The sequence below is a fragment of the Homalodisca vitripennis genome, chromosome 2 (genome assembly GCF_021130785.1).
Source record: "Homalodisca vitripennis isolate AUS2020 chromosome 2, UT_GWSS_2.1, whole genome shotgun sequence".
Taxonomy (NCBI): Eukaryota; Metazoa; Arthropoda; class Insecta; order Hemiptera; family Cicadellidae; genus Homalodisca; species Homalodisca vitripennis.
In genome coordinates, this window is record NC_060208.1 from 24626440 (window position 1) to 24639351 (window position 12912).

Sequence of the window (12912 nt, forward strand, 5' to 3'; positions counted from 1 at the left end):
AGAGAAACGATTGCACACTGCATCGGCTTCCTTTGAAATTGTTGGATAACAAAAACACAGTACCTAAAAGGATAAAATAAGAGATTTCTGGCACTAACAGGATTGCACGACGCTCTGTGACTAATTCCCTCACTTAATTAATTAATCAATCAATTAATTAATTTCATAAATTAATGGCATTAATTGATAAAAAATCAAACACAGTGATGAAAATGGCAAATAAAATAAAAAAGGAATGGATCAGACTAAAAATGTAGTTTCTGTACATATAACATGAAAATTGTAAGTTATTTATCAAATATTATGTAATAAAAAAACGCATACAGACTTAAAATTTAGTTTCTGTGTAGTATTTTTCATTCCATACATTAAGCATTACAATTTGTACGAGTTGGTTTTTTAAAATAAACTACAAATGTATCTATATAGTGTGAAGTTTTCGTAGATATTTGAGTCTTCGTTAAATTTAAAATCAAACTTGTGTCAACATTGATAGATTAACATGAGTATGTAATAAAATAAGTCTTAAAGGTAATAAATTCTTTCCGTTTGCTATATTACAAACCAAACTAAATATTAGTTTAACATATCGAATTCACATTTCAATATAATTTTGGATTAGGTTGGGTCAAATAAAATCAAATTCATGAGTTCTGAAGGTATTTGTGAATGCGATAGAGTAGACAATCCTCCTCTTTCAAGTAAAGACTTACACTGTACTTAGTGAATGCTTCAACTAAGTTTTTTTTGCTATATATTCGGCTCTTTTCTCCATCACTGACTGCAGCTATATCAGTTTGTAAGGTGGATTCAGTATACTAAAATAAAGTGCCCCCAACAGAAATCTGCGTGTATATCTATGTATGCCTTCCTAAAATTTACTTTGCAACTATTAAACGATTATCCTTTTCTATAAGATTCCTAGATTATAAAATGGATTGTGATTATTCTTGTATTACATTTTTTTACATATATTTTTATTTCGTTATTGGCTGACCTTTATCGAAACCTATCACTAGTAGAGCTTAATTTTTATTTCTATTTGTCTGTCCGACTTCACGATATCTCGAGAACGAAGAAACCAACAGATCTAAAATTGTGTATGAAGCTTCATTTCTATAATGGAAACACAGAGTTCGTCGATTGTCCATGTCATTGAATGGATTTTTATAGAGCGTTAGCGATTATTATTCACAGAATGAGATTGATCACATATTCTATCACCTTGCATGGGTGAGATGTATGCAGAGCTCTATACACATGGAAAACCACCACAAATACAAGGTATCAAAAGTGTATACTGCCCTCTCCATTCGATGAAGCTTTGGCTCAACATTCGCTCGCTTATCGATCCAGTATCTAGCTAATCTGTCTTCATAGAATCTGTCTTCATAGCTGCACAGAATGACCGTATATGAGTGATCGCCTCCAAGAAGAAGTGGATTGACGAGGGAAATGGATTTCACTCTTACTTCCAACTGGGATTGAAAGTAAACCGATTAAAAGTTATAGCTGCTGTATAAACTGTATTATAATTGTCGGTTATATGTTTTCTTTTTTTAATGAACTTTTTTAGATAACAATCCTGAAATAAACATGGTAATTGGAGGCATATTTTATTGATAAAATGTTAGTTAGGTATAGTCTGTATTTAAAATGTATTAATAATTTAAAGTGTGTAGGGAAATAATGTATAGGTTAACCATCTAAGAAATCTCTACACAAATCTAAATAACGCAATATTTGTACTTAGGTTTATTTTACTTTGCTCAATTTTCAAAATGACGTCATATGAACTATTGATAAATATTAAGAATTTCCTTATTATTTTTTGAACCTCCATGAACTCCTAGAACATTGATCATATTTCTGGCAAAAAAAGCTATAGAAACAACTGATTTCTTAACTTAGGCTTATATTGAGAGTAAAATAAACGTTATAACCTTATATTCTACTTCAGACATATTGTACCTTTAATTGGTTAATTAACTTTCATACAATGTAAATTTCACAACCTAGTCAGCCAGTATAATTTAATATTATTTTTATCCAATGTTCCGGTACTAAATTATTGGGCGGAGTAACTACCTAATTGGCACGCGTATGAATATTTTCCTTCTAACCTTTGGTAGCAGCCCAACTATGTGACCGAGCAGACCTCGCGCGCTTTGTCCGCGAGTTTACGTGTCCCACGTGTCTCACGGCTCACAGGGCACATATTATTTGAGTAGATGGCTACCAGTTTCTTAACTTCTACTCATCGTCTAGTAACCACCGACTAGACATAACCCTTCTTAGACTACAGCGCCATTGTCTCGTGCCAAGACGCCGACACCCGGGTTGTGAGTCTACACATTGCGAAAGGGAAGTAAAATCTTATGTTTTATAAAGTAGAACATCGTAGGCATAATTCCAGAGAACATTGGATATTTTAGGCCCACTTAGAAGATATTCGTTTTTAGTTCTTGTGTTCTAATTGGCAGCAACGTGGCATTACATACTTTTCCTTTACCATCTAAAAGTGGTGCTTGTAAGTTTTCGTAATTAAACTGAACTTATAAGTAAACTTTGCATTTCTAGTATTTATTACTACGACCTCAGAAGTCACCACCCTCATATGTTATCGTCCAACGGTACAATATATTGTTCAGATTGGGCTAAAATTATAATGTCATATCAAGGTGTTAAGGGGAAAAAAATCAATGTTTTCATTAGAGAACAAACTATTCACTAATAAAATTCACGGATGTGACTGAATATTAGAGGACGTATTGTAGCATTGATATTAATCAATGTTAAATGACAAGGCAAAATAATTACACGATATCAATAACGTTACAATTATGTAAATTGTTCCATGTGGTTTATTGTTCACATTTACCTGTTTAGTGCTGAGCGGAACAAGATCATCAATCTGTTGCAATACCCATCATCACTTTGTCACTTATACACGCTGCATCGCGACAGCTTTGTGTTCTAATGTACTGTGGTTAAAGTATGATGCTTAACGATCTCATCAGATAGGTTCAATTGGTGATTGTTACATATTATATAAGTATTGGTTATGGTGTTGTTGTTGGAATCTGTAGCATAAGGAATAAGTACCTTTGATTATATTATGTTTTAAGATATCTTGTAATCTGTAAAGCATGTATCACAACAATTATGTCTTATAGTTGATATTTTTACTATTTATATGGCGTTATTAAACATTCTTAAATTATTGTTCGACAGCAAAAGCAATCTGCCTTTCAACTAACTCGACATTTTGATACAATAAGTGCAGCTTTAAAACTGTCATTGGAATTTATAGACCAGAACACTTGCCCCTATTTTTTAACTTCATAGGTTAAACGGCCATTGAAGTCATTTAACAAAAGAAGTCATATATCTTTTCCTATACTTCTTTAAAAGTAATAGAGCAATGGCGGATACGATGGTTATTGCAAAATAACCGAAATACGCAACGTCGAGTGTGGCTGCTGAGTGCTTGGATGGGTGCCTGCTGAGCGATCCTGTCCTTTAAGTCGTTAGTGCCCAGGTTAAATGTTAGAGGGGACTTTTTATCCCTAACTTAACCTGGTAAAATAAGACATTCTTTGAAAATTTAAACGAGTTTAGGAAACATCCAGACCTTCCACAAAATATATTTCCATTGCACAGCATCGATTGATAAATTACATGCAAGATAACATACTCAAGTTTACTACAGAAAACAAATCTGTAAGGCTTCTCACTGGAATCTCTCTTATAAAAAGGGTCAGGCATATAAAAATCTTATCCTAGCTTTTGAAGCAATACAGGTTATTTTCAATTATAATCTATTTGGAATCAATGACAAGTTTACCAAGGTTAAGTAGGATATGAGTTCATTCTATCCCAACACTCTTTGAAAATTCAGCAGTCTGGAAGAGCTAAACAGAATGTAAAGGAAAGATAGATTGAAAGCTACCCGACGTGCATGTATGGCAGAAACGTTTGTCGTGTTGAAAGCATCGTGATTGTTTGCAACGTCTTCCATCAGTATATTCTGCTGTGCAGGATATAATTACTGAATGAACCGATTTCATTGTGGAATAAGTGAACATAACTTTCCCAACGATTGCCTGAATTCATATTGTAGGTTTTGACAATGTACCGATATTATAGTACATATATTAATTGCCTTTGGAGCTAATATTCTATAAATCAGAACAACCTTTCGGAAATACTTAATTTATTCCGATTTAAAGTTCACCCAAAAATTTAATAAAGTTTACAAACTTTAGATTTGATTTTCTTCAAAAACTTCTCACAATCGGTCAAATCTAATTAAGAGTCTGATCTAAATTAAAATGAAACTAAAAATGTATACTTCTCCAAAATGGTTTAAATTAACAAAATAAAATAAAAAGTTCTCTTCTCAAAATATTCAAAATCAAAATAACATAAAACTTGATACTAACTTTACGACCAAAATCTAATTTACAATACTTCAAAATTGAATTAATTCTCAGACTCTGTAATATGGGAAACTTTAGAAATTTAATCACAAAAGTATAAAATAAAAGATATTAAATAAACGCTGGTACGGGACTTACTACTTTGAAGACTATGGAGGCTGAAAGGAAACTATTACGCACTTAAAGAAAATTTAAAAACTTGATTTAAATTACACCCGGTAAAAATTACTCTATATCCCAAACTATAGGATTAGAGGAAGAACTACTGCTTCTAAACTCGACGTCTGTACGCTGTGATCGACACTCCAATCCTGCTCCCCTCTCTCAAGCCAACCGGCTCGGGAACGTATCACCCTAGACATCTCGATCAGCTGATTTACCGGTCTAACCAACAAACAATGTCCACGCACCGCGTCTAGTTAACAAGGAGCCTACTTCCTACCGCGATTCAGCATAAGGATTATAACTATGGTACAACAATATGTGATTTGTGTTCCATCTCCTTTCAATGGTCTTTAAGCGTCTTAGAAAACAACGATTGTTTAAACTGATATGGACTTGCCTGGGATAAACCTATATTTCATGACTAGACAAGAAATCGGAAACACCAAGCATATACCCTGGTACATATGCCAATAGTATAAAAAATGTTTGTGGTAAAAATATAGGAATAATGCATTTTGTTAAAGTTTTTTTTTATTTTTCCACCCTTTTTGATAAACTTATCAAGCTCATACAATGTACTTTAATAAACACATTTTTGTCGTCCCTTTAAAAAATAATAAACAAACAACTACCTGAACGCTTCTTAGTTTTGTAAATTACTATGAATTTTTAATCAAAATAATATGCATGGGAAGTTTGTGCGATGGTTTTTGGAGTTCGTTGGTTGTAAACTTTTGTAATAAAATCAGTGGTGATTACTCTACCACAAAACACTATTATACACATTGTACAACAGCTCGTAAATTTAAACTTTGTGATTACTAAATCAGAGTACATTATTATAACTGATGTACGTTCGTAAATCAAGAACTTCTGTATGTGAAACTGTGCAGTAATTTCACTGGATGTGCAAGAAACATCATTAAATATTTGATTGTAGGAGGCAAAATAATATCATGAGCTTTTGCAATCAAAAGGGCTGGACTTATATACTAGTTTGTTAATTGTATTGCAATTACAAAATATACTAAATATTAAACTTATGTAATTTTATTTCAAGTAAGTTCCCCATAACTAGCCCTTATTAAGGAAACCAATCATAAATCAAAGCTCTAGAAATAAAATATGCTTGTTTAAATTAAAGAAGGGATCCTTAATAAATATTGTATTAAAAGAAATCAGAAATCGTCTTATACTAGATAATTATTAAATTTATGGACAAATCTATATTAACAAGAATACAAAATATTATGTAATTTATAATTGTCTATTATTTCACACAATTACTCTACTTTGACCTTAAAAGAGAAAGAGTTTTTGGCATCCAACAGCACGAGTATACACAACTATGGCAAAGAGGATTAGCAGAAAATGGAATCAGTCAGTGTATTGTGATTTCGACAAATCTATGTAAAACATTACTATGAAGGAAAGCTTTTAAGGTTTTAGCAGTGACTTCGGAACAGGAAGGTAAATATCGAATATTTAGCATAACATTGCTTTATATATCTACCTCAAATCCCTGAGAGATATATACAATATATTTGTATTCACAGATACACTCATGTATTGTAACTATAAAATGTAAATTTGTATATAAAATTTAATCATGTCTTTTTTATAAATATTGAGTCCTTAAAACATATCACAAGAATATAAAACAAGTATTCTCATTGGTATTCATAGGGGAAAAATTACAGTATGGAATAGTTGAAAAGTTTGAAATTTAGCTAGATAATAGAATTAGATTCAAAATTGAATATATAAAAGGATATTCTTACTTATGCATGACTCTTTTTTGCGGTTAGCTTACAATCGAATAATCCTTTTTTTAGTTGTGATTTCTTTAAGCAGAAATAATCCCATTGCCATAAGTAATATGCCTTATTGGGATTTTTTTATGCTTCAGAAAGGCGAAATAAAAAAAATAGTTCATCCAACAAACAATCTGATTGTCATGATATCTGCGTTACATAAAAAATCATTCCAGTTAAATACCATTTGACTTCACAATATTCTGTGAATTTTAAAACGATAATGTGTTGAAAAACTAATGCTTGTAAACTCGATCCAAAGTAGACGAAATTTTAGTGTGGTCTATAGAGCACTGAATAAAACTAACGATTGATTAATAACTTGTAAATAAGAAAAATCAATGTCAAACTTTAAAATATTGACCGTGAAAAACGACGTGGCACGGTGTAGGTTGGCCTTATGGAGCTGCATTGAACGTTTTAACTACATGTAATATAGCTACAGACGTACAGTACAGCACTTTAAACAGATTGACTGCAATATACACTATATGGGGGTCTTAACCAGATCGTAATACGGCGTTATATAAGTCAGACAGTATATAGAGCCGCAAGGAAGGTGTTAGTAACAGCTTTATATAAATTTAACCTAGGATTTATGGATAGAAAAAAATGCATGGAAGTTAAATTTTCGTGTTTTTTAAAGAATAAGCGTACAAATATAATTAGCCTATATTGCTCCAAATTCTTTACTATTTTTAAAGTCACTATTTAAAAATGTGGACACTTATTTAGAGCTGAATTGATTATTTTGACATAAAAATTAATCAAATTGAGTATTATTTTTGTGTATTCCCTACAATTATGTTTTATTAACACAGATGTTTGGTAATGTTAACATAAACCCTTTATTCACCATAGACAGTATGGATTATGATTGGAGTACAAATGAGCTTTAAATTATTGTACCTTATTATTACTTACTTTTATACCTATTATACTAAAAACCGTTTACCAGGTAATTATTACGATTACATAGAGTTACGTATTATTTCAGTATTGCCTGACAGCCTTTATGTAAAAGTATAAAAAAGTACCGTTACTTTCTATACAATTATACATGTTTCGTACTTTTAAATTATCCTAAATATTAGTAAAATTGTATAATTTAAAACTGCAAACTATAAAACAATTATAATGGACATTTCATATTAATTTACTTTTAATATTTTAGTGACGTTTTTAGCCATATTTAAATTTGTTAATAGAATGACCCTATTAATTATTATAAGGATTTTGTTTAAGGAAACACAAAAAAAGGAATATGTTGAAAAATATTATTTTAATATATTTTCCAAAAGGAAAGGTAAATTCAAATTTTATACACTGTACTGATAGTGTTTGTTTATTAATAATATTAAGTAGGATTTAATTATAAATAACTTCATATTAATACAATATATAAATAGAAATATTTAATTTAATGCTAGTAAAATGTAATAATATTTTACCTATTGATCAGTTAAATAACAACGACTGACGTCATAAAGGGGTTATGTGTGTGGCTAATCCAAATATTACCACTTCCTATAAATCCTGTAAGTAAAATTTAAAGGTCACAAAAATTATAAGAAATAAGTACTTACACAAACAGTAACTCCAATTCAAATATTTAAAAACAGATCCCGGTAATGACATACCTCCCGACAGCACTTGACGCCCACAAGGGTATAGTTTATTCTATAAACCACGCCCGTCATGTTACCACAGAAACATCAATAATCGTGTGAACAACAAATGACTGTCACCTCAGTTTTTCATGTCCGTAAATACTCGTACTTTCCCTATATAAATGAAGGAGCGACGACCATCTCGAGTCGCTGACTCATCTGAGCCCGTGGTAGTTTGACAAAGTGGTCATTTGCGGCATAATATACTCAATATTCCCTTCTTACTTGTGAGTAGGGTGTATACTGATGATGCTCTCTATCATTTGTAGAGCTTTTTATGAATCCTGAATATATATTTAAGCTCAATTTTTCATTATGGATTCTTTACAGCCTGCTCGCAAATCATGTTTAATAAATAAAATTAGATCGCTCTCTGTATTAAACATGTTTTTTCTACAATTTCACTCTCACAGTGTGTATATTTGAAACACAATTACAAGCATTACATATTTGGCTTAGCGTTAAATTAGAAAGGGTCCTATAAGTTCTTATTTATGCTTCAGAGACTCTCAGAAATACCTTATTTAGGAGAAAGGGGGAATGAAAATGTAAGTTTCTTACTTTAAATTTTCAAATTGCTACCCCCTATCTTGTGTCATATCATATTAAAGATCTATTTAATACAAACACAATGGCACTAAGTAAACACCTGTATGCACCTGTTTTAGTAGAAAGTATTGGCAAATAACGCAAAGAATAAAGATCTGTAGGCACAATACCATTGTCTTGCGCATAACAACACAATGCATGCGTAGTATCTTTTAATAAGACTTTGAGTGCCCCAGCCTATCTCTCTATGTAGTATCTAATGTTTCTGGTGTGCATAGTATTGGTAAGAGGTGTCTTTTTCTACGTGTCATTACAAGGTAAGGGATTATTTTCTCTTAACTTTTGCTAGGGTGGTTGAAGATATGTTTTGCTCGTGTCATTGTGTTTCCATTGACTCAAATCAAATCAAATTCATTTGTTATTAAATAAAAAATTATTAGTCATTGGTCGACTATTTTAAATATTTTTATATTTAAAATAGTCCAAACAAGTATTTTAATAGGTATGGTGAAGATTGTACATCGATATCCCAATCCGTTCAGAATAAATTCAGGCGTATCAGTACCTAATTTACACCCTGTATAATATAGTTACAAGAAATATATTTCCGATTTTACCTTGACGGAGACCAAGAACGCAGAAATTATAAACTTAGTACTAGATTATAATGCTAAAATAACCTATTTATTAATTTACATAGCAAATACTCATTTATACCTATGCGAGTGTTTGAATACTTCAAGGAGAGGACTTTCGATTTGCTCCGAGTTACGCATACAAATTATTCGAGTTATTAAGGTTAAATAATTTAATTTATAGTGCTAAACGATATATAGAGAATAAATAAATTAAATCGAGTTTTGGAGGTAAAAATGAAGTTATGTTCTCTACAACCAAGAACAATATTAAACCTAAATATTGTGTGTATCAAAATGTAAGGAAATAGAACAATTTAAATAGCGTCTCAATTTACTAGTCAGTAGTTTGCTTGAGAATGTTGGCAATACGTTAGTGAATTACGTTTTCAAGTGCAACTAAGGCAGAAAACGCGCAGTCTGGCACATTGCTGGGTTTTCAAGGAAGACAAAGGGCTTGCAGCAGCTGACAGATAACTCATCGACAGGTCACAACACGCTTTTCCAAGCCTACATTAAATTTTTGGGGCTTTCCAGATAGCGATTTCCGAGAAACAATCAAGTTATAGAGATAAAATGTAGTCGCAAGATTATTTCGAGTAATGTACGGTAATTTTTTAGAAAGGTTTTCTCAAGGGTATTGGTAAAGATTCGAACTATCGATGAATTTACCTTAAAGTGGCACGATTTATCGAGGTTAGACTGCAGTTTATACACATTTAATGGTCTTGCACCCTCAAGCGTGTATGGAATGGTTGGGTGGTATATCTACAATATAGAAGATGGTATAAACGAAATGGTATAATGAATGTATTAACTTATAAAACCCACTGTTGGGTTTATTCGTGTGTGATCTAAATGATAATAAAGCAGGATGACGTGTCGATGTCATGAGATAAAGTTGAGCATTATCTGCGATTAGTAATGCGTAAAACATGCTAGTTACATAATACCTCATGCTTTTCTATAATACAAAACACTAATTGAATAAGGTGTTATATAACTTTATAAACCTAATCTAATCCTAATATAATCTATCATGTACGGTACTTTTGTTAGCTTAGTGCCGTGTGTCTGTTAGACACTTGACTACTTCCCTAGGCCTTCGTGACGCGGGTTTACATGACTCGTGTTTATCATGAGAGCTACATCACTACTGAAGGTCGGCATCTCATTAAACATTAATCATGTTGTGCCTTTTAATTTTGCTAAGTAACTGTATCGAAAAACATAAATATCAATAATACTTTTTGCCTTCAATATATTGAGCAAACAAATAGTTTTTATTGTTGAATCATCTCTTTTATTAGTTTTCAATCTAGAATCTGAAGATAGTGCAGAGTGAATATGTGTTGCATATTCTTAAGAGTGAAGATTTTTTCTGTAAACGCTCTTCATTAAATCATTTTAATTAATGTTTTCAAGTTATTTTTCTATAGAAGAAAATTCACAGTTGCCTAATAGTTTTAATTTTCTTACAATAACATCATACAATTTTGTCTAAGATGATTAATTAAGGAACAAATAAGTTTCCTTTTATAGATAATAGTTTATTCGATAAGAAGAGCTCCTCCTTCCATGAAATTGTTCAAGTTAGTTTTATATATCTTAAGTTTTTATATTACATATCAGGTGAACTGGTACAATGCATTCTCTATAAATTAAAGCATTATCTACTTGTATCAAGATTGATTTCTGAGGAATTGAGAGCATTATATTGAATCAATATTTGCATGCAAAGAGTAATAGAAGTTGCAGTGTAATTCTCTTTATATCACAGGGAAGCTGTGATGGCGAGGAAAGATTTTAGGCATTATTTGCGGGTTACAAGTACTAGTACCGTAAGACTTCCAGGCTGTAAAAATGGGAATGACACTGGGATATTAAAGAATTAGTATCGGGCAATAAATAAATAACTGTAAAGATTAAAACTTGAACTGGTATAACTTAAATCTTATTTTAACCCATTTATCTTGTACTTGTAAAACATCTCTTCGAGATAATTTATTTAGTTCTTTAAAGGTCAATAACGAAAGTCCAGAGTCAATTAACAAAATTTAAAATATAACTAAATAATAAAACCGTATACTTTTTTAAATGCCTTATATGACTGAAACATGTTACATAGGTATGGTTTAAACAGCACTTTCGCTTGTTATTCCATTCATAAACTTTGACAAATAGTTTTCAATCCTTTGGTTTTGTATTAGAGAGTTTTACCATAGTGTAGGAAACATTTTAAAAACACTTTTGTCAAATTATATTTTATAATAAATATTGCTTATTGAAACATCTTCATTATTTGGAATATTCAGAATTTATTTCATGATATTACTAAGATAAATTTTGAGGTACACCCACTAACTTTACTTGGCCATATCTCTTTCTGCTATTGGATATACTATAATAGACCACAATTATAAATACTCATAACCATAATTTTTCTCTTACTACCAAAAATGATATAGTAAAATGCTTTACTCATTTTAAATTTTCCTGTAGTTAAAAACGAAGGTCACATATTTACAACTGACACAATAAAGTTTCAAAGCTTTTTATATCCAATATCAATATGGAATTTACTAATAACAAACATGTTTTCATGGTATTGTATGTGAAGGCTGAGGCTGACAGTTACATAGTAACTGTGATTAATATTTTCATTAGCATCCTTGTATTTTTCTCACACACAACATTTTTAAATTATTATTTTGTCAATGAAATACATTAATAGTAGCGTACGGGTGAAGTAGATTTAATCGAGAGATCACGGTGTCGATTCCCAAGAGTAGTAACTAAAATTTCTTTATGGATTTTGGATTGTTTCCTCTCAAAAATATTTCATCCAAATAATTCAAATGCCATGTAAGTGGATAGAAATAAACCCCTTACAGAAATATATATGAAACAATAATAATTATTATGTTAATAGAATCATAAAACCTGTTGGTGTTATTATGAACACTGTAGATGCAAATAATTATTGTTGCAAAACTTGGTATTTTAAGGATTTTCCATTACTTTTTAAGGAATAATTAACCTTAAAAATTATCTCCTTTTGGAGTTATATGATAAATAATTTATTTAAATCTTGTTTCTAAGCTAAATCCTGTTATAAGCAGGTACCTGTATAATTCCCTGAGGTTCCAAACTAAAAGGAACCTGTAGGATACCTCGTAGTTAGACATTTCTACAGTCCAATCTTACAGGAGCTGTTATCTCCCAAGGAATGAACTGTTATATTCAGAAAGTAGATTGAAGTTTTTAAGATCTCTAGGGGCTAGATTCTTGCTATGGCCAGAAAGTCTTAGAAGGTTACATTTTTATGAAACTTAAGTTTACAGGATCCAAGGGTTCTAACAGATCGGAAGCTTTTAACGCCTGAGAGTTCCCGGATGCCGGTGACCCTCATAGGCTCTGGAACCGAAGTAAGAACCCTTGGTGGTCGGAATTCACAAATGTGAATGTGAGATTTGACAAACAATGACTTTTACTTCACAAACTTATTATATTGCCAATGCATTACGTTAATAGCGCAGGTGTGATGCATATTTAATAGAGAGATTACGATTTCAATTCTAAACAGTGGTAACTAAAATTTCTTAATGGATTTGGATTTTTCCTTTAAAAAAATATT